Genomic DNA, 23,117 nt, shown 5'->3' on the forward strand with positions numbered 1-23,117 from the left:
TTTTTATCTATACTTACCAATGTATCTTGTGTCGGACGCGGACTAAATTTGTCTAGCGAAAATTTCATTTTTTCAAACGCAAACCATGTTGAACAGTAAATTTCGTCGAAACCGGCACCTGAAATAAAATAAAATATTACCTATGTTAAAATATTTGTTTTAGCTTTATTTCAATATTCATAAATGAATACCTACATAGTTTTATTTCGTGATTAATTAATAAAGTAATTTGTCTCTAATTTATCCGTACCTATTTATTTATTTATTGACAACCTTCGTGACTCCGAGTCACCGCCCGAGCGGTTTGGCGTACTATGAGTTTACACATTGTGTAGGTGGTATATACAGGGTTATTTTAAACCCTATAATGCATTATCCGAAACTTAACTATTTCTAAGATATTTAATATTTAGGATTGTAATGTAAATGTCTCCCATATTTGTCTGGGAGTGAAAGAAAAGCATATAATTAGCCAGCTGCATCTCTTCCCGTGCAGATCGTAAGAATAATAAATAAATAAATACCTATATAACTACGGACAAATCAGATTGAGCTAGTCCCAAACCAAGGGATAAGGCACCTTGTAACTGGTGCCACTATTTCTATCCTGGGGTTGGTTATGGGAGTCAGAAGAAGAAGATGGTATAGGTATTGCAACTGTGTCGCGTTCTTGCGCGATCTTATCTAACTCGTTTGTCGGCTCACCCAAGTCTAACTCGTTTCCCGGCCCCAAGTATTTGTATCCAGGTAGCGTGTAACCGGTTTGCTGTTGTTGAGAGCCTTCACCCGCGCTCTCGCTCATACTGGTTTTATATTCTTCTCCCGTCTCGACGTTGTGTAATTGTTTATTGAATTGTTTCCAAAATTCTTCCCATTTGAAGTAATGCGTATTCTTGTGGAAGTTGTACTGGATCGTTCTCGTCCTCACAGCCTCCTGAGTGTCAGCTGTCGTCAAGTACGCCGTAATCGGATAATTACTTGCCGTGTACAGTACGCAGTTCGTGATGTCGTGTCTGTTCTTATATTTGACGTCCGTCGACATGGGTTGTCCTGCAGCCAACAGTTTCCACTGTTCGAATTGATTGTCCGTCAACTTGCATTCGTCCATGAAGCACGCGTTCGTGTGTACCAGACTCGAGAAGTTGAACGGTGACGTCGGCGTTAGGCCCGTCAGTCTCGTGTAATTAAAGTGCATGTCAACCAAACTCTCCATAATCATCATTTTCTCCGTACTCGGCGGTCCGTAGAAGAATAGATTGTTCTTTTTATTACACTTTCTCCAAAAGTGGTTGAACGTGTCCGCGGCGAACGTATACTGGTTTATGTTATTGTCTATAAATAGTCTCTCAAGGTCGTCTACTCCGTCACTGACGACGCCGTAGTCGTTGGCAAATGGGTCTTGTTCCAGTTGCCACCGTTTTGCTCTACACAGTCTTTGGCTACTTGATTCCTGAAATACCAATGTCTGGGATATTGATATTGCAGTTTTAAGTCTTTCTCCAAAGTTTCTATTAAATTGTATTGCAATCCCTTGAGGTGTGCTGCATAATAGTCTCGTTGCTTCTCCCTCATTAAAAGCTTTGTTTTGACAAAGGTAAAGCACAAGTTCGTTATTTTGTCGTGCAAATTCTTTATGTCTTGCATTATTCCACAGTCGTGGTTGGTTTGAAACGGCACTCGATTCACCTCCAACGTCTTAGATTTGCCTCTCACCGATATTTGACTCTTCCACCAGTCCACCGTTAGATACGTCTTCATCGGATACAGTAGCGCTGAAATCCAACTGTCGGACAACTGCGCCTCGTGTTGCGCTTTCTGCGCGAAGTATACCAGTTCCCCCTTGGGCACGTCCAGTTCCATAAAGAAGAGTTGATAGGATGTCCTTTACAAGGGGTGTAAAAAGGAATCACGTTTGAATCATTTTTAAGTGAAGATGGTAAGACTCCATTTATATACCATAATCGAATGAATTTATTTAATTTATCCAACAAAAGTGTGTTATATACATAGAAGTCATAGCTTGTCCTTCGTTAAAAGCCTTGTTTTTACATAAATACAGCACGAGTTGGTTATTTTCTCGTGCATACTGCTTATATCTGCACTATTTCTGATTCTTGATTGGTTTGAAATGGTACTCGGTCCACCTCCAGCGTCATAGACTTGCGTCTCATCGATATCAAGCTCCTACACCAATCCAGCATGAGGTATCTTCATCGGATGCAGTAGTGCTAAAATCCAATTATCTGGCAAATGTACATCGTTTTGCGCTTTCTGTGTTTTCGCTTCCATTTTTAATTTCCAGTGAATGAGAAACACATTTTGTAACGCCCTTATCGCGCTCGGTGAGAATTTGGCGTAATGTAGAAAGACCAGGGCCTGTAGTAATGTACCTAATCCAAAAGGCAATCAACGCATGCAATTTGATGGCATTAACACACTGTTAAAGTTAAACTCAAATGTTTTTATTCATCGTTTAAATAAAAAAAATTATATTATAAACATATTAGCACTAACATTGTTAAAAAAATTATAGCTTCGCTGTAGAAAGTCGACTCCGAAGAGCGGTTTCACGCGTTGTATGAAAGCCTGAAGGGCTAGTACGGGCGCATTTAAGACGTGACAAGAGTTTTGCATCGCGCTCACTCACATCGCGCAGCCTATAGAGCGAGCACGACGGTGAACTTTAGTCGCGTCTTAATAGCGTCTCGTGCTACAGGGCCTGGAGCTAGTCCCACTGTGGCGAACCGCAGTCCAGTGGCGCCTTCAGGAGGAACTGAGCCTTTCGCCATTGCTCAGGTCCCTTAACATCCTTGGTTAAGTATTCCTTAAGGTCGATGAAAAACTCCCCATATAGGGAGCGGAGCGCCGCAGGGAACCATCAGCAACGATGTTTTGCAGGCATCTTATAATGCCCCCAGGCAACAGTATCAGTTGAGTTTTCAAATAATTTTCAATTCGTATCATTATGAGACAGTGAAATTTTGGAGCATTTTTGTGTAAATGTAACATGTTTTATTGATTTAATCTTTTTAAATCTTAACATACAATCGATTTTTCGCGTTTGATTAAATAGACATCTTTTATAGTCATTTAGCTGAAACGTCTTATTTACAGATTTATTTATGCCCTTCGCCTTAGCAATAAAATCATTCTCTACCTCGATTGCGTACATTTTTGAACGTAAACCTACAAATTCTCTGAAAGTATTTACATTATTTTCATCTTTATAAATCCTATATTTTTTTGTTAACAAGTGGAAAATTATGACGAATATCGATTGAATAATCAGAGGTATCAAAATAGTCTTTTAAATTTGACTTTATGTCGCTGTGTAAATTTTCGGTTTGAATGTGATATATTAAACTATCAGTATCAGTGTACATCAATTTTAACCTATCGTTAAATTTGTTTTTTATATATGAGTAGTGAAACTTGTACATCAGTGTTTTGGAAATATCCAGAATGCAAGAGCCGAGATAAATTGGCAGATCAGAGATTATTACCAAATATGGCATTATTCATTAATTTGAAAAAATCTTTTTCTAAATCAGTTACGGTTACGGCTAAAGTTCTCATTGAAGTATTCAAATCAATATTTTTTTTTAATCAGTCACTTTGTTTGTATTTTAAAACTCTGTGAATTTTAGTTAGTTCCAAACGAAATCATAAATAAATAAATAATAATAAATAATGTCATGTCACACAATTGTCTTTGAAACAATCTCTGTACAGCCTTTATGTGCGTATGATTTAACGGTAAGTATTTCCACTTTGAACTGAACCAATTAGTATTGTTAAAAATATTATTTATTGGCGACGTTGGAAATCGCCAAAAGAATTCCAGGAGCTGATCTCCTTTTGATCCTTTACAACGTTTGGTAACCATGTGAACTACTTTGTTCACTGCCATCTCCAGTGGATCCACAGGTGAACTCGTCATGAAAATCATCTTCGATGTGGCGTGTTTCCACCAATGTTTCCTGTCTAAGTTGCTTATTTTTGCGTATGGATATACTTCTAATTTCATCACATTGTGTCCAGTTTCGCCCGGCGATTTCAAAGTGTATTGCACTCCGTTCATCACTTTCGAAATAGATTGCGAGATTGAGCCAGTGCTCTGCTGAAAATTGTGAACTCCGAAGAACTCTGCGATTAAGTCTCGGTCTTCCACACAATTCTCTGATTTCTTTAATTCGTTGACATCTGCACGTTGATCCGATGTATGAGCAATCGTGGACAATGTGGTAGTGGTTGTTTCCGTGATTACTGACCCAGAAGATTGTTCCTTTGAAAGCACTTTTTTTAATAACGTCTGAAATACTTGCATCGCAGCTTCTCCCATCATTAATTGCGATAATGTCATGTACAATCCTGAATCGAAGAGGACTTGCCTGAATGTATCCCATGATACGCTCTCTAACTTTTTCTCTTTCTGTTTGTGCACTATTGATTTCAATATTGTCTTCCAATATGAAGTCACTTTCATAAATAATCTCTTCATTTCCAAATCTTTTTTGTTCATTGCTTCTTGACACAGTTTTAATATCTCCATCAGATTCTGAACCATCGTTTTCATCCAAAATAATTCCAACACTCCAAGGAAAGGAATTCAGATTCTGAACCATCGTTTTCATCCAAAATAATTCCAACACTCCAAGGAAAGGAAACCAACACTGAAAAGTACGTCTTCCCGATGTGAACTTGACACGCATCACATTTAATTTTGTTGCCTGGAGGGGTATCTTCTTCTAGAGGGGTTGCCTGGAGGGCTGCCCGGGAGGGCTTGTTGTTCGTAGCAGCGGCCGACGTTGAAGGGGTGATAACATCATCCCATTTTCTTTTTCTTCCATTTCCAGTTAATCTGTGAATAAAAAACAACTTAGTTGAAATACATAGACATTTGAAGCATAATTTATGCAGAATATTTGCATTGTCCTATCCAGATATTTAACTATTAGTAGCTACCTAATGAAATTGATGTGCTAGTCTCCGATCTTGTACAATTGTTACAATATGCCTGCATGATATGTACTCTATCTATCTCATCGGTATTATTTAATAAAGAAGAGTTGATAGGATGTCCTTTACAAGGGGTGTAAAAAGGAATCACGTTTGAATCATTTTTAAGTGAAGATGGTAAGACCCCATTTATATACCATAATCGAATGTATTTATTTAATTTATCCAACAAAAGTGTGTTATATAAATGTGCCTGCATGATATGTACTCTATCTATCTCATCGGTATTATTTAATAAAGAAGAGTTGATAGGATGTCCTTTACAAGGGGTGTAAAAAGGAATCACGTTTGAATCATTTTTAAGTGAAGATGGTAAGACCCCATTTATATACCATAATCGAATGTATTTATTTAATTTATCCAACAAAAGTGTGTTATATAAATAGAAGTCATAGCTTGTCCTTCGTTAAAAGCCTTGTTTTTACATAAATACAGCACGAGTTGGTTATTTTCTCGTGCATACTGCTTATATCTGCACTATTTCTGATTCTTGATTGGTTTGAAATGGTACTCGGTCCACCTCCAGCGTCATAGACTTGCGTCTCATCGATATCAAGCTCCTACACCAATCCAGCATGAGGTATCTTCATCGGATGCAGTAGTGCTAAAATCCAATTATCTGGCAAATGTACATCGTTTTGCGCTTTCTGTGTTTTCGCTTCCATTTTTAATTTCCAGTGAATGAGAAACACATTTTGTAACGCCCTTATCGCGCTCGGTGAGAATTTGGCGTAATGTAGAAAGACCAGGGCCGGTAGTAATGTACCTACTCCAAAAGGCAATCAACGCATGCAATTTGATGGCATTTACACACTGTTAAAGTAAAACTCAAATGTTTTTATTCATCGTTTAAATAAAAAAGTTATATTATAAACATATTAGCACTAACATTGTTAAAAAAATTATAGCTTCGCTGTAGAAAGTCGACTCCGAAGAGCGGTTTCACGCGTTGCATGAAGGCCTGAAGGGCTAGTACGGGCGCATTTAAGACGTGACAAGAGTTTTGCATCGCGCTCACTCACATCGCGCAGCCTATAGAGCGAGCACGACGGTGAACTTTAGTCGCGTCTTAATAGCGTCTCGTGCTACAGGGCCTGGAGCTAGTCCCACTGTGGCGAACCGCAGTCCAGTGGCGCCTTCAGGAGGAACTGAGCCTTTCGCCATTGCTCAGGTCCCTTAACATCCTTGGTTAAGTATTCCTTAAGGTCGATGAAAAACTCCCCATATAGGGACCGGAGCGCCGCAGGGAACCATCAGCAACCTTTGTGGTCATCGACGAGTTAGTGGAGTGGTGATATACTGACGCTACTGCCACGTCATCGTTGCCGGACAGTACGCCGAAAAGGTCGTGATCGTTGTTCTTACGCCCTGCAGCCTTCAGACATTTTCTTAGACCGTCCCGAAGTCGTTGGCCGGTTGCCATTGCTTTCTTGAAATACCAGTGTCTGGAAAACTGACATTGGTGTCTTAAGTCGCTATCCAAAGTTTCTATGAAATTCCATTGCAATCCCGTCAGGTGTGTTGCATAGAAGTCTCCTAGCTTCTCCTTAGTTAAAAGACCTGTTTTTGCATTAATACAGCACTAGTTGGTTATTTTCTCGTGCATACTCCTTATATCTGCACTATTTCTGATTGAAGCTCTTGTTGCGATATGAAACGGGATATTCTATGGTGTAGTCTTCTTCCCGACGTGGCGTGACATGAACTGGGTGACATTTAATCACATGAATCACGTCCCTTACGTGTGGAATGTATAATTATAAACAAACAACTTAAACAAACGCACTTTTGTCTTTAAATCAATTCTCTTCTGAGGAATAAGCAGTTCCACTATTTGGATGAGGTTCCTCCCGAGATCTTTAAAGAGCCGGTAGTTTTTTACGAAATCGGCGTCTCTCAAGTCGAATGGCTCCACCCGCCACATCGCACGGCATCACCTTCTAATGAAGGAAGGGTTTTAGGCCTACTTCACTGAGACATTTTTCGTAACTTTTTCAGTAATTGCCAATTATTCAATATGCCTTTGCATTTTACATTTAATTATAGAAAACCAACACCGTGCTATTATTATCTAAATCATCATCATCAGCCAATAATCATCCACTGCTGGACATAGGGCTCTCCGAAGGAGCGCCACAACACTCGGTCCTTGGCCTTTCTCATCCAACCAGTACCGGCAGTACCGTAGACGATCCCGAAGTCGTTGGCCGGTTGCCATTGCTTTGCTGTGGAGAGTCTTTGGCTAACAGATCCTTGAAATACCAGTGTCTGGGAAACTGATGTTGCTGTCTTAAATCGCTCTCCAAAGTTTCGATGAAATTCCATTGCAATCCCGTCAGGTGTGTTGCATAGAAGTCGTAGCTTCTCCTTCATTAAAAGCTTTGTTTTTACACAAATATCTGCACTATTTCTGATTCTTGATTGGTTCGAAATGGTACTCGATCAACCTCCAGCGTCATAGACTTGCGTCTCACCGATATCAAGCTCCTACACCAATCCAGCATGAAGTATCTTCATCGGATGCAGTAGTGCTAAAATCCAATTATCTGTCAAATGTACATTGTTTTGCGCTTTCTGTGTTTTCGCTCCCATTTTTAATTTCCAGTGAATGAGAAACACATTTTGTAACGCCCTTATCGCGCTCGGTGAGAATTTGGCGTAATGTAGAAAGACCAGGGCCGGTAATAATGTACCTAATCCAAAAGGCAATCAACGCATGCAATTTGATGGCATTTACACACTGATAAAGTTAAACTCAAATGTAAATTCATCGTTTAAATAAAAAAGTTATATTATAAACATATTAGCACTAACATTGTTAAAAAAATTATAGCTTCGCTGTAGAAAGTCGACTCCGAAGAGCGGTTTCACGCGTTGTATGAAGGCCTGAAGGGCTAGTACGGGCGCATTTAAGACGTGACAGAGTTTTGCATCGCGCTCACTCACATCGCGCAGCCTATAGAGCGAGCACGACGGTGAACTTTAGTCGCGTCTTAATAGCGTCTCGTGCTACAGGGCCTGGAGCTAGTCCCACTGTGGCGAACCGCAGTCCAGTGGCGCCTTCAGGAGGAACTGAGCCTTTCGCCATTGCTCAGGTCCCTTAACATCCTTGGTTAAGTATTCCTTAAGGTCGATGAAAAACTCCCCATATAGGGAGCGGAGCGCCGCAGGGAACCATCAGCAACGCTGTTCTGCAGGCATCTTATAATGCCCCCAGGCAACAGTATCAGTTGAGTTTTCAAATAATTTTCAATTCGTATCATTATGAGACAGTGAAATTTTGGAGCATTTTTGTGTAAATGTAACATGTTTTATTGATTTAATCTCTTTAAATCTTAACATACAATCGATTTTTCGCGTTTGATTAAATAGACATCTTTTATAGTCATTTAGCTGAAACGTCTTAGTTACAGATTTATTTATGCCCTTCGCCTTAGCAATAAAATCATTCTCTACCTCGATTGCGTACATTTTTGAACGTAAACCTACAAATTCTCTGAAAATATTTACATTATTTTCATCTTTAAAAATCCTATCTTTTTTTGTTAAGAAGTGGAAAATTATGACGAATATCGATTGAATAATCAGAGGTATCAAAATAGTCTTTTAAATTTGACTTTATGTCGCTGTGTAAATTTTCGGTTTGAATGTGATATATTAAACTATCAGTATCAGTGTACATCAATTTTAACCTATCGTTAAATTTGTTTTTTATATATGAGTAGTGAAACTTGTACATCAGTGTTTTGGAAATATCCAGAATGCAAGAGCCGAGATAAATTGGCAGATCAGAGATTATTACCAAATATGGCATTATTCATTAATTTGAAAAAATATTTTTCTAAATCAGTTACGGTTACGGCTGAAGTTCTCATTGAAGTATTCAAATCAATATTTTTTTTTAACCAGTCACTTTGTTTGTATTTTAAAACTCTGTGAACTCTGTTAGTTCTAAACGAAACCATAAAAAGTCATGTCACACAATTGTCTTTAAAACAATCTCTGTACAGCCTTTATGTGCGTATGATTTAACGGTAAGTATTTCCACTTTGAACTGAACCAATTAGTATTGTTAAAAATATTATTTATTGGCGACGTTGGAAATCGCCAAAAGAATTCCAGGAGCTGATCTCCTTTTGATCCTTTACAACGTTTGGTATACTTGTGACCTGCTTGGTCACCATGTGAACTACTTTGTTCACTGCCATCTCCAGTGGATCCACAGGTGAACTCGTCATGAAAATCATCTTCGATGTGGCGTGTTTCCACCAATGTTTCCTGTCTAAGAGCCAAACCACACGGGCGGCGCGGCGCCGCACCGCAAGCCATTTCGCCGCGCTGGCGACCACACGGGCAGAGCGGCGTCGCAGCGGCGTCGCAACGATCTACGGAGCCGCGGCCATGGGCTTTTCAGCTAATACAAAATGTCACTCTTATTTTTCAAGCTCTAATTTTTTGTTTGTGAGCACATCTATAGATGGCGCTGTAATGGGAATTATAATAATGATAATTTAGTCCAAATAATATCTGGCAACATTATTTTACTTTTATTTATTTTTAATACTGGTAATTATTAAAACTCCGGCAATGGTACGTTTCTTTACAGTCAAAATATTACGTCAAATTCAACTGCTATAATAGTTATTAAATATTTTAGTATCTAGTCATTCACGAAAATTTAATAAAATAAAACATTACATATATATTTATATTACTAATACTGACATCAATATGTTTAAAAAATATAGAATTTGCATACTACAAAATATTTCAGTGTGTATATGTCATTCACGCAATGTGTGCATAATACGGAACGTTATTTGTTATTACGGCCGCCATAATACAAAATATAACTTTTTCGGATTTTTGTGATTTTATCGACAACTCTAGCTTTTTCGTGGACTCTGATTTGCCTCCTCACCTTCTGACCTTTGCGAGTACTATAATTGACCTTGATTTGGATTTTGTACTATGGCGTCGAAACATAAGTGTTTTATTCCTGGTTGTGACCAGAATGAAAAACGTAAGTACCTATATTCACTAATTAATGTTCCGACTTTGGACGAGTGTTGTGTCTACCGTAGTAAAATTAAGTTTGATGTAATCTAGCTGAAGGATTGGTGCTTAGTGGCGGCTTATAAAGCTATGTACAACTCGGTTGCCAAAAGAATGGACCTGATACCGTATTCATAGCAACTCGGCGATACCGTAATGGATCGCGTTCGTAGTTCATCGACGCTCAAGCGAAACCAAGAGTAGAAACCAGTATCCCGCGCGGCATTAAACTATGAACTCCATATCATTGGTACAGGCCAGGATTTGAACCCACAGCCTCTCGATTGAGAGGACGAGGCCTTCTCCATTACGCCACCACGGCTCTCCGTCATGCTGGTTAAATATAAATGTTTTTATTGCAGGTGAAACCACCAGTACCTTACATAGGTTCCCCAATCCTGATAAGGATGCTGGAAGATTCAGAAAATGGACCAATGCTATTGGTGGAATGTTATGTGTGGAGTATTATAAAAAAAGAAATAAATGTCGAAAACCTTATCCTGATGTATTAATTTATCCCCGTTATTTTATTCACGTAGGTATTTAATAGATACAAATAGCTAGAAATAAATCAAAATACCTATGTATTACCATTAGTGCTATATATACATATATGAAATTTAGTTCCTGGGCACATCTACAGCTGGCGCTGATATCATTGTGTGACGGATAGCTCTATTCTCAGAATAATTAATGTACTCTGTGGCCGCGGCGGCGCCGCAGCGGTAGCATAATGAGGGGTTGTCCATCGCTACGTACGACAGTCTGTAATAACAATGGATCGGGAAAGACGTGTGCTGCTGCTCTTATTACTTCGCCACCGAAGAAATCGACGTAGAATCATACGAAAACACTGGATCAGTCCATTTATAGCCTTGAGGAATAGTGACGGACTTTTTTTCTTTGAAGAATATCAAGAGTTGGTTTTAGACGAAAAGAGGTTTTACAATTTTTTTCGAATGAGCGTATCCACTTTTGAAGGTTTATTGCAATCCTTAGAGCCCCATATACGGAAACAGTATACTAATATGAGGAATCCAGTGGAGCCAATAGAAATGTTGGGTATCACTTTGAGGTAAGTAATGAAAATCTTTTATTTTTTCAACTTGCTTTATTCGAGTTAAGTACAAATGGTGTAACACACACGACTTTGTTTTATATATTATAATAGATTTTCAAATCAACTTCAGGGCAATATTATCACTTACATGTTTGCAAAGTCATATTCAATCTCTTCGCTATTTTGAGACACTTCAGAACCTTGATTTGGAGATTGAAATACAGCAGAATTTGAGTTTATTGAACTGTACGTACCCGTACTTTGGTAATTTCGGGTTTGATACCCGTGTGATAATTGCTCTTCAAACGCAAAGGACGAATGTGGAGTCGATTGTCCATAGCGCATTTCCGTGATTAGTTGTAAAACTTTTGTTTGGAAAGTCAGGGTCTGAAGTTCGGTAAAATCTTCTATAGATGGCAGTATGCCTTTAAAAAAGGACAAGTGGCGATTCTCCTTCTCCTTAGGAGCTTTTAATGCTTCTAATGTATCTTTTTCAAAATCATCCAATTGTAATGTTCTCTTTTTGGTGACAGGAACATAGCGGGACGGCCAAGGAACAGGCACATCATCTGTAGAACTCATGGTCGATGCATCAGCTAAGTTTAAACTATCGTCCGTGGCATTCTGTGCTATTTTGGTTAAAAATAATAGCTGATTGTAATAATGATATTTTGCAAGCTTTTTAGCGGCTGAGCCGGATCTCGAGGCTTCTTTAATTTTTTTTTTAATGTTTGAAAAATGTGTCTTTGACATTTTTTCACAACAGTATTACCTGAAATGAAAATCAAATATTACATGTATATTTGTAGGTTCATCACGTCTTTTTTTAAGGTCCTATAGAGATCCTTTTGGCGATAATCAATTTTTCTCGGCGGTTTTGAAAGGAAAAATTGTGAAATTGATACGAAAAATACTATGAGTCATTTACTAGGGCACTATGGAATTAGATTTTTAAAATATGATGTGATCAGAAAGAAAAAGAACAAATAGACGGGTGGCGCTAGTTTCGCTGCACTAGTCGTCCTAATAATCTTAAATAATTTTTTTTACAGGCACCTAGGAAGTGGAAATACGATTCAAGATTTAGAATTCAAATTTAAACGGGGGAAATCTACGATTGCATGTATGATATTGAGAGTATGCGAAGCTATATGGAAACATCTTCTTCGTGACAACATCCCTGAAATGACAACAGACCGATTCCAAAAAATAGCATCTGATTTTGATGTCAGAGCAAATTTTCCTCATTGCATCGGGGCCATCGACGGAAAGCATATACGCATGTGTAATCCTGCTAATAGTGGCTCCCTCTTTTTTAATTACAAATCTTTTTTTTCTATGGTGTTGCTAGCTGTTGTGGACTCTAACTATAAATTTACTTTTGTCGATATTGGCGCATACGGAAAAGAGTACGATTCAACTGTTTTTCAAAACTCAAAACTGTACGAGTTAATGATTTGCGAGAAGCTGCCATTGCCTGATCCCCAGCCACTATGTGGTTTTAATAGACCAATCCCATATGTGTTAGTGGGTGACGAAGCTTTTGGATTAAGCAAACATGTTATGCGTCCTTATGGTGGTAAAAATCTCGATGTAATACAGATGGTATTCAATTATCGTCTTAGCAGGGCAAGAAGATATGTCGAATGTGCTTTTGGAATCATGGCAAACAAATGGCGCATTTTTCACAGACCGATAAACGTATCCTCTGATTTTGCTACTGCCATTGTAAAAGCATGTTGTGTCCTACATAATTTTGTGGCCGATCGGGAAGGTGTTCGTCAAAAAGATAAATCGGCTATAATTTGTGATGAGTTTCACTCTCTCCAACCCCAAAATGAAGAATTGACAGCAGGACTCTTTGAAGGAGTCTCCGGACACCTCTGGCAGAAAGAAACTATCCGCCAAGTAAATAAACGACTTCTCGAACATTTAGTACGTCCGTGATATGCAATTCTTAAATCCAAATAGGTTGTCTATCATCTGGAAAATTCCTTTGGCGTCGTCCTCTCTCATATTGGAATTCCATTTTTGAAAATCCAAGCTGGAATACCTTATATTTCCGAAGATTTTCCTGGCCTTTTTCTTGGAATCCTTAGTGAATTTTATCTGATTCTTGGTTAATGTGATTGCAGTATCAGTCATCGTCACTTCGTGAAAATACGGAATTATGTGTTCTGATATAAGTGCTTCAGTTAAGACTACATACATCCACTTGTGCAATGTCAGTAAACCAAACATTCTTGCCTTTATCTTACCTTCCCTTTCCTTCGGGCAAACCCCTACGACTCTTTCTTGTTGAGGAAATCCTTTAAGGTCAATGTCCCTTAAGAAGACTTCGGGGTCTGATAAGTTTGATTGGAGCCATTGTACTACGACTGATCGTGCCTCCGAAAACCCTATATTATAAGTCTTTTGAATTGCATTTATTAAGTCTGCTTTATTTAGCGACATTGATTTGTCAGATAACATTTGCAATATGTCAAGTTTAGGATCAATGGGGAAAGTCTTTTCAAACTTGACTAATCCCCAATTACTGAGTTGTTCTCGTGGGAGGGTCGGAGGGGCAGTTCCCTTTCTGTAGGCTACAGATATTGGATGGAACGAATTCAAAGCGCTTAACGACACATTGGGCCAACTCCCGTGTTTTTTCCAATACCTTTTCACAAAAGTTTCCGCAAACTTCCCGGTAACAGCTTGTATAGTTTGTGTATGTACGTGTCTATATTGCTTCGCTATTTCTTGTAAAGCTATTACCCCTGCCACTGGATTAATGATAGGGTGTCCTCATAATCTGTATAAACCATAAGCCTGGGAGACTTTATGAGGAGAACTGTCATAGAGAGACAGGATAAGCTCAATACCTTCTTCTAATGATGCTCTATCTTCAAGTGATTTGTTGGACGAATTTGATATGAGATCCTGCTGAAATTCTCCCAATGGATGGGGGTCACTTGATATTAAAACCGAGATAATATCTATCACTATTATGTCCTCTTAAGAGTCTGTCTCCCCAGTTTAGGACAGAAGTCAACTCCTCAGGAGGCAAGTAATTAGAAACATGGAGAGTTTCAGCTAATACTGCGGATAGATAGAGGACATATCTTTGGCTGCAGATATCCGAGATCATGAGAATGTGATCCCTGTTGAGTAGGAACTTCCCATGTGGGGATTTTATGATAATGAGACTCTTTTGGAATATTATCTGATAGATGTCCTTGTCCTCCCAGGACTGTGTCAACTTCTTGAAGACCTCTTTGAGGAATATTGTAAAGCGTGTACAGCGTGGGTCGCTTTGCATGACACCCTTTTCAATCGGAAACGTTGGACCAGTACCAGGTTTTTCCAATTTCACGTTGGCTGAGCTGTTTATGTAGAGAGTACCTACGAGTTCGACGATGTATAGATGAATAGGCTCCGTACCTTGGCAAAACATTACAGCACACGTATCATAATAAATAAAAAGTTTCAGAAACTTACCGAAATCTTTTCTTTCCTTTTCCTCCAACTTGTCAAAATTAGGTTCAAAAACGCAACAAATTTCTCTCCACGCGGCTAATTTCAAACCTTTGTCTTTATAAATGTCTAAAGTTTTGTCCCAAAGGACAGCCCTTTGTTCCACAAGTGGAATTAAAACTTCCGGTGTTATATTATTAGCCATTGTTATACGTCCACCATGCGCAGGAGTCTGACAAGTTCTAACACGCACAAAGCAAACCGAGTACAGACGCGAGGGGCGCGCGGGTGCGAGAGGGAAGGGAAAACACGTGTTCATAGAGTGTGTACATAGAGTTGCCGTCCACGATTTTTTATCGTTTTACGACTGTCGTGCTTGCCGTTCCCACTGTCACGACAAAGTGTCGTCACTGCAAAAATTGTAGTAGACGACAGTAAATTGTGTCGTTCTAAATGTGAACACCTCCATTTAAACATATAAGCCACGTCATTTAAAACTACACGATTATCTGTCGTCACGACACGGTGGGAACGCGCCCTAAATAGCAATTCCCGCAACGATCCAGCCTCCAAATACACGCGGACCCAACTCCGCACATGGTCCTTCGAGCCGGATATTATGAACGGGATTGGCGGACTTAAATCAGAGGAACAGGCCGCAATGCAATTCGCGGAAAGAGAGGATAGTTATGACTCTATGGTTGGGTACATGTCATTTGACAGATGGAAAAGTCTAGCTATCTTTTTCATGCTCATACTTAAAGGGACTCCTCTATGGATTATCAATTTCCCATATAAGATAGGTGTCAGATGAGGTCCAGGTCTCTTCCAGCTTGAGAGGAGGACCAATTCTTTTCAATATCCTATGCAATTTTAACAAGAATGTATGATGTCTATCATTGATTTCTTCTGGAAGTAATTTTTATAACTTGATTGTCCCCCTGACCCATTATTTCTAATTTGCCTGCGATTTTCTCGGCGATCAACAGTAGCAGGCACACCGTCCAGACCGTCCAGCCTTTTTGCCGTAATCCTTCGATTCCCCCCAGATGCCTCGTCCATATCTCTGGAGACTCTTTGAAGGAGTCTCCGGACACCTCTGGCAGAAAGAAACTATCCGCCAAGTAAATAAACGACTTCTCGAACATTTCGTACGTCCGTGATATGCAATTCTTAAATCCAAATAGGTTGTCTATCATCTGAAAAATTCTTTGGCGTCGTCCTCTCTCATATTGGAATTCCATTTTTGAAAATCCAAGCTGGAATACAATATATTTCCGAAGATTTTCCTGGCCTTTTTCTTGGAATCCTTAGTGAATTTTATCTGATTCTTGGTTAATGTGATTGCAGTATCAGTCATCGTCACTTCGTGAAAATACGGAATTATGTGTTCTGATATAAGTGCTTCAGTTAAGACTACATACATCCACTTGTGCAATGTCAATAAACCAAACATTCTTGCCTTTATCTTACCTTCCCTTTCCTTCGGGCAAACCCCTACGACTCTTTCTTGTTGAGGAAATCCTTTAAGGTCAATGTCCCTTAAGAAGACTTCGGGGTCTGATAAGTTTGATTGGAGCCATTGTACTACGACTGATCGTGCCTCCGAAAACCCTATATTATAAGTCTTTTGAATTGCATTTATTAAGTCTTATGAGAAAGTCCTATCGTTGGAGTAGGGAATAACACAATCTCAGGGTAAAACACAATGTAAACTATATTGTCAAGGTTCTACAGACACGTAATAATGCAAGTGAGGTAATGTTATTGTAACTAAACTAATGTCCGTTGAAGGCGCGAGCGAGCGTGGTGTAGCCGGGAAAAGGGTTGGCGCCGACTGCCTGCGCGGGCTCCGCTGGCCGGTGGCGCGAGCGGGTGTGCGCGGGGGTGAAGAGTGAGCGCGCGGGACGCGGTATGCGCAGAGAAGCTGCACGAGAAACGGTGAGGCGGCTGTGGGACGCTAACATTTTGGCGCGCGATTTGTTTCGCGGTAAAATCTAGATAGTGATGTTACATCCTCCCCCTCTAGTCCGAACCAAGCGCCCTCGCGTTCGGAGTAGCATACTGAGCAGCCCTGGTCCTCCCCCTAAACTGATCGTCGCCCTCGACGGTGGTGGGGTGGTCTGCACAGGCGTTCTTGATAAGCCTCCCCCTGAACTAGGACAGGCCTGAGGTCATGGTCGAGCCGAACCCGTGGGTCGTGTTTCCTCACAGGGTTGGTATGTGGCCGGGCGTCGCTGGCGTGGTTCGGTATGACTCGCCTGAACCACGTAGGAGTCTTCCGGTGATGAATAATTTTAGGTGGCCGAGTACCTACCTTTATGCCTGGCCTAATGTGGCCGGTAGTGGTAGGAAGTCGGACTGCAGTCTCGAACTTGTACTGACGTGAAGGTGCGTCGCCGAAAGTCCAAACGCCATGTACTAAGTTGAGTACAATGCCGGCGGTGATGATGGCGTCCCGCCCCAGCGTCGTGCGGGTGTTTGACTCCGGGAACACGAGGAATGAAACTTCGAAAGATCTGCCTTCTATACTTACCTGTGTTGCACCGACCAACGTTCGTTTCAGCTGTCTCGATCCGTCGGCCAGGTACACGGTGTGGAAAGTGTCTTCGAATTTCACCCCCCTCTTGCACATGATGTCATATAGCATGTTGCTCGCTATGCTATGCGTTGCACCTGTGTCGAGCACGGCTGCACCGAGCGCACCGCCAACTTTGATGTTGACCAGTGGGCGCGGGTCGTACTTACCTTGTATTTCGGCGGTTAAAAACTCGTGCTCGCCTCTTTGACTCCGGGGACTCAAGGGAGGGTTACCGGGGGTCGATTCTACAGATTCGCGCTCCTTTGTTCTACAGTAATCGACATGATGACCAAGTCTCCTACAGTATGCACAACGCGGCCGTACTCTGGTAGCGCCGTTCGGGCCAGAGGAGGAGGAGGGCGTCGGTATATTATGTACTGGTAGGTATGTCGGTCTGTCAGTCAATCTATTTTGGTCTACGGAGGGGTTATTATTTAAATGAGGCGCCGCACTTGGCGGGTTAAAACAATTATGGGTCGCGGTCGAAGGGTTAACATTACTATGAGTGATACTCGAGGGGTTAAACTGATTCGAACTGCGCACCTCGCGACTCGCCTCTTCAACCGCCCTACATTTAACAATAAGCTCATCAACGCTTGCAGCACCTTCACGGGGAATGCGTTTTCTTAGATGGTAACTTAAAAGTCCATAAATTATATCTAACTTAGTGTCTTCTAATAGCTCGTACGGAAGCTGTGCCAAAAGGGCGCGCACTCGCGATATGTACACATCAGACCGCACTTCATTTTGTTCACTCGAAAATATCGCGCGGAACACTTTGTATGCCGGGAGTGGAGTGCCGTACATGGCGCGCAGGCGCTGCAGGGCCGCGGCCCAGCCGGCGACGGAGGCGCGCACGCCGCGCCACCACACGGCGGCGTCGCCCTCCAGCAGCATGGGCAGCCCGCGCAGCGCGTGCTCGTCCGACACGTTGGCGCACTCCTTGTACACCTGCACCGCGTCGATGAAGGCGTCCAGCTGGTCCGCGCTGCGGCCGGCTCCGTCGAATCTCGCCGTGCACTTGGCGAACGTCCCCGGCGGTGGCGTCTGGTAGTCAGACGCGGTCGCGCGCGCGGGGGGGCTCGCGGCGCCGGGCCCGCGCCGGGCGGGCGGCGTGCAGGTCCGGGGGTCGCTCGTCATCCTCTCCAGGAGGACGCGGTTGGTCTCGGCGGCCTTGGCGATGGTGTCCAGCAGCACGGAGAGCTGCGCCGCGGTCACGCAGGCGGGCGTGTTGGGCGTGGCGGCGGCCGCGGCGGTGGTAGCGCGCGCCGCGTGCTCGTGGGGCGCGCCGGGCGTGGCGGGAGAGCCGTGCACGGTGGTGGAGGCGGCGGGGGCGTGCGCCGCGGGCACGCTGGGCGCGCCGGGGCGGGTCATCACCGTGGTCTCACCGGTGCGGCTGCGGTCGTCATCGTCGTCAAGGTTGCAACGCCTCGCTCGTCCTTTCTTCGGTGCCATAGTTTTTCACAAAGACACTGGCGCACACTTACTATTCGTATCTCCACTAGTTGGGCGCCACTATGAGGTAGTCCTATCGTGGGAGTGGTAGATAGGAAACACAAACTCAGGGAGTACAAGTTCACTGTATTTAGGGTTCTTCAGACACGTAATATGCAAGTATGAGAAAGTCCTATCGTTGGAGTAGGGAATAACACAATCTCAGGGTAAAACACAATGTAAACTATATTGTCAAGGTTCTACAGACACGTAATAATGCAAGTGAGGTAATGTTATTGTAACTAAACTAATGTCCGTTGAAGGCGCGAGCGAGCGTGGTGTAGCCGGGAAAAGGGTTGGCGCCGACTGCCTGCGCGGGCTCCGCTGGCCGGTGGCGCGAGCGGGTGTGCGCGGGGGTGAAGAGTGAGCGCGCGGGACGCGGTATGCGCAGAGAAGCTGCACGAGAAACGGTGAGGCGGCTGTGGGACGCTAACATTTTGGCGCGCGATTTGTTTCGCGGTAAAATCTAGATAGTGATGTTACAGTCTGCTTTATTTAGCGACATTGATTTGTCAGATAACATTTGCAATATGTCAAGTTTAGGATCAATGGGGAAAGTCTTTTCAAACTTGACTAATCCCCAATTACTGAGTTGTTCTCGTGGGAGGGTCGGAGGGGCAGTTCCCTTTCTGTAGGCTACAGATATTGGATGGAACGAATTCAAAGCGCTTAACGACACATTGGGCCAACTCCCGTGTTTTTTCCAATACCTTTTCACAAAAGTTTCCGCAAACTTCCCGGTAACAGCTTGTATAGTTTGTGTATGTCCGTGTCTATATTGCTTCGCTATTTCTTGTAAAGCTATTACCCCTGCCACTGGATTAATGATAGGGTGTCCTCATAATCTGTATAAACCATAAGCCTGGGAGACTTTATGAGGAGAACTGTCATAGAGAGACAGGATAAGCTCAATACCTTCTTCTAATGATGCTCTATCTTCAAGTGATTTGTTGGACGAATTTGATATGAGATCCTGCTGAAATTCTCCCAATGGATGGGGGTCACTTGATATTAAAACCGAGATAATATCTATCACTATTATGTCCTCTTAAGAGTCTGTCTCCCCAGTTTAGGACAGAAGTCAACTCCTCAGGAGGCAAGTAATTAGAAACATGGAGAGTTTCAGCTAATACTGCGGATAGATAGAGGACATATCTTTGGCTGCAGATATCCGAGATCATGAGAATGTGATCCCTGTTGAGTAGGAACTTCCCATGTGGGGATTTTATGATAATGAGACTCTTTTGGAATATTATCTGATAGATGTCCTTGTCCTCCCAGGACTGTGTCAACTTCTTGAAGACCTCTTTGAGGAATATTGTAAAGCGTGTACAGCGTGGGTCGCTTTGCATGACACCCTTTTCAATCGGAAACGTTGGACCAGTACCAGGTTTTTCCAATTTCACGTTGGCTGAGCTGTTTATGTAGAGAGTACCTACGAGTTCGACGATGTATAGATGAATAGGCTCCGTACCTTGGCAAAACATTACAGCACACGTATCATAATAAATAAAAAGTTTCAGAAACTTACCGAAATCTTTTCTTTCCTTTTCCTCCAACTTGTCAAAATTAGGTTCAAAAACGCAACAAATTTCTCTCCACGCGGCTAATTTCAAACCTTTGTCTTTATAAATGTCTAAAGTTTTGTCCCAAAGGACAGCCCTTTGTTCCACAAGTGGAATTAAAACTTCCGGTGTTATATTATTAGCCATTGTTATACGTCCACCATGCGCAGGAGTCTGACAAGTTCTAACACGCACAAAGCAAACCGAGTACAGACGCGAGGGGCGCGCGGGTGCGAGAGGGAAGGGAAAACACGTGTTCATAGAGTGTGTACATAGAGTTGCCGTCCACGATTTTTTATCGTTTTACGACTGTCGTGCTTGCCGTTCCCACTGTCACGACAAAGTGTCGTCACTGCAAAAACTGTAGTAGACGACAGTAAATTGTGTCGTTCTAAATGTGAACACCTCCATTTAAACATATAAGCCACGTCATTTAAAACTACACGATTATCTGTCGTCACGACACGGTGGGAACGCGCCCTAAATAGCAATTCTCGCAACGATCCAGCCTCCAAATACACGCGGACCCAACTCCGCACATGGTCCTTCGAGCCGGATATTATGAACGGGATTAGCGGACTTAAATCAGAGGAACAGGCCGCAATGCAATTCGCGGAAAGAGAGGATAGTTATGACTCTATGGTTGGGTACATGTCATTTGACAGATGGAAAAGTCTAGCTATCTTTTTCATGCTCATACTTAAAGGGACTCCTCTATGGATTATCAATTTCCCATATAAGATAGGTGTCAGATGAGGTCCAGGTCTTTTCCAGCTTGAGAGGAGGACCAATTCTTTTCAATATCCTATGCAATTTTAACAAGAATGTATGATGTCTATCATTGATTTCTTCTGGAAGTAATTTTTATAACTTGATTGTCCCCCTGACCCATTATTTCTAATTTGCCTGCGATTTTCTCGGCGATCAACAGTAGCAGGCACACCGTCCAGACCGTCCAGCCTTTTTGCCGTAATCCTTCGATTCCCCCCAGATGCCTCGTCCATATCTCTGGAGACTCTTTGAAGGAGTCTCCGGACACCTCTGGCAGAAAGAAACTATCCGCCAAGTAAATAAACGACTTCTCGAACATTTCGTACGTCCGTGATATGCAATTCTTAAATCCAAATAGGTTGTCTATCATCTGGAAAATTCCTTTGGCGTCGTCCTCTCTCATATTGGAATTCCATTTTTGAAAATCCAAGCTGGAATACCTTATATTTCCGAAGATTTTCCTGGCCTTTTTCTTGGAATCCTTAGTGAATTTTATCTGATTCTTGGTTAATGTGATTGCAGTATCAGTCATCGTCACTTCGTGAAAATACGGAATTATGTGTTCTGATATAAGTGCTTCAGTTAAGACTACATACATCCACTTGTGCAATGTCAGTAAACCAAACATTCTTGCCTTTATCTTACCTTCCCTTTCCTTCGGGCAAACCCCTACGACTCTTTCTTGTTGAGGAAATCCTTTAAGGTCAATGTCCCTTAAGAAGACTTCGGGGTCTGATAAGTTTGATTGGAGCCATTGTACTACGACTGATCGTGCCTCCGAAAACCCTATATTATAAGTCTTTTGAATTGCATTTATTAAGTCTGCTTTATTTAGCGACATTGATTTGTCAGATAACATTTGCAATATGTCAAGTTTAGGATCAATGGGGAAAGTCTTTTCAAACTTGACTAATCCCCAATTACTGAGTTGTTCTCGTGGGAGGGTCGGAGGGGCAGTTCCCTTTCTGTAGGCTACAGATATTGGATGGAACGAATTCAAAGCGCTTAACGACACATTGGGCCAACTCCCGTGTTTTTTCCAATACCTTTTCACAAAAGTTTCCGCAAACTTCCCGGTAACAGCTTGTATAGTTTGTGTATGTACGTGTCTATATTGCTTCGCTATTTCTTGTAAAGCTATTACCCCTGCCACTGGATTAATGATAGGGTGTCCTCATAATCTGTATAAACCATAAGCCTGGGAGACTTTATGAGGAGAACTGTCATAGAGAGACAGGATAAGCTCAATACCTTCTTCTAATGATGCTCTATCTTCAAGTGATTTGTTGGACGAATTTGATATGAGATCCTGCTGAAATTCTCCCAATGGATGGGGGTCACTTGATATTAAAACCGAGATAATATCTATCACTATTATGTCCTCTTAAGAGTCTGTCTCCCCAGTTTAGGACAGAAGTCAACTCCTCAGGAGGCAAGTAATTAGAAACATGGAGAGTTTCAGCTAATACTGCGGATAGATAGAGGACATATCTTTGGCTGCAGATATCCGAGATCATGAGAATGTGATCCCTGTTGAGTAGGAACTTCCCATGTGGGGATTTTATGATAATGAGACTCTTTTGGAATATTATCTGATAGATGTCCTTGTCCTCCCAGGACTGTGTCAACTTCTTGAAGACCTCTTTGAGGAATATTGTAAAGCGTGTACAGCGTGGGTCGCTTTGCATGACACCCTTTTCAATCGGAAACGTTGGACCAGTACCAGGTTTTTCCAATTTCACGTTGGCTGAGCTGTTTATGTAGAGAGTACCTACGAGTTCGACGATGTATAGATGAATAGGCTCCGTACCTTGGCAAAACATTACAGCACACGTATCATAATAAATAAAAAGTTTCAGAAACTTACCGAAATCTTTTCTTTCCTTTTCCTCCAACTTGTCAAAATTAGGTTCAAAAACGCAACAAATTTCTCTCCACGCGGCTAATTTCAAACCTTTGTCTTTATAAATGTCTAAAGTTTTGTCCCAAAGGACAGCCCTTTGTTCCACAAGTGGAATTAAAACTTCCGGTGTTATATTATTAGCCATTGTTATACGTCCACCATGCGCAGGAGTCTGACAAGTTCTAACACGCACAAAGCAAACCGAGTACAGAC

General features: G+C 41.8%; 1 long non-coding RNA gene across 1 annotated transcript; it reads left to right on the forward strand.

Moving 5' to 3' along the window:
* The first annotated feature begins 5,223 nt into the window (after positions 1-5,223).
* LOC125489432 lies at positions 5,224-10,572 on the forward strand. The gene is made up of 2 exons (XR_007266983.1): positions 5,224-10,042; positions 10,437-10,572. It is a non-coding gene; the product is annotated as an uncharacterized LOC125489432 (long non-coding RNA).
* The last annotated feature ends 12,545 nt before the right edge of the window (positions 10,573-23,117 follow it).

Source organism: Plutella xylostella, chromosome 14 (genome assembly GCF_932276165.1).
Source record: "Plutella xylostella chromosome 14, ilPluXylo3.1, whole genome shotgun sequence".
Classification (NCBI taxonomy): Eukaryota; Metazoa; Arthropoda; class Insecta; order Lepidoptera; family Plutellidae; genus Plutella; species Plutella xylostella.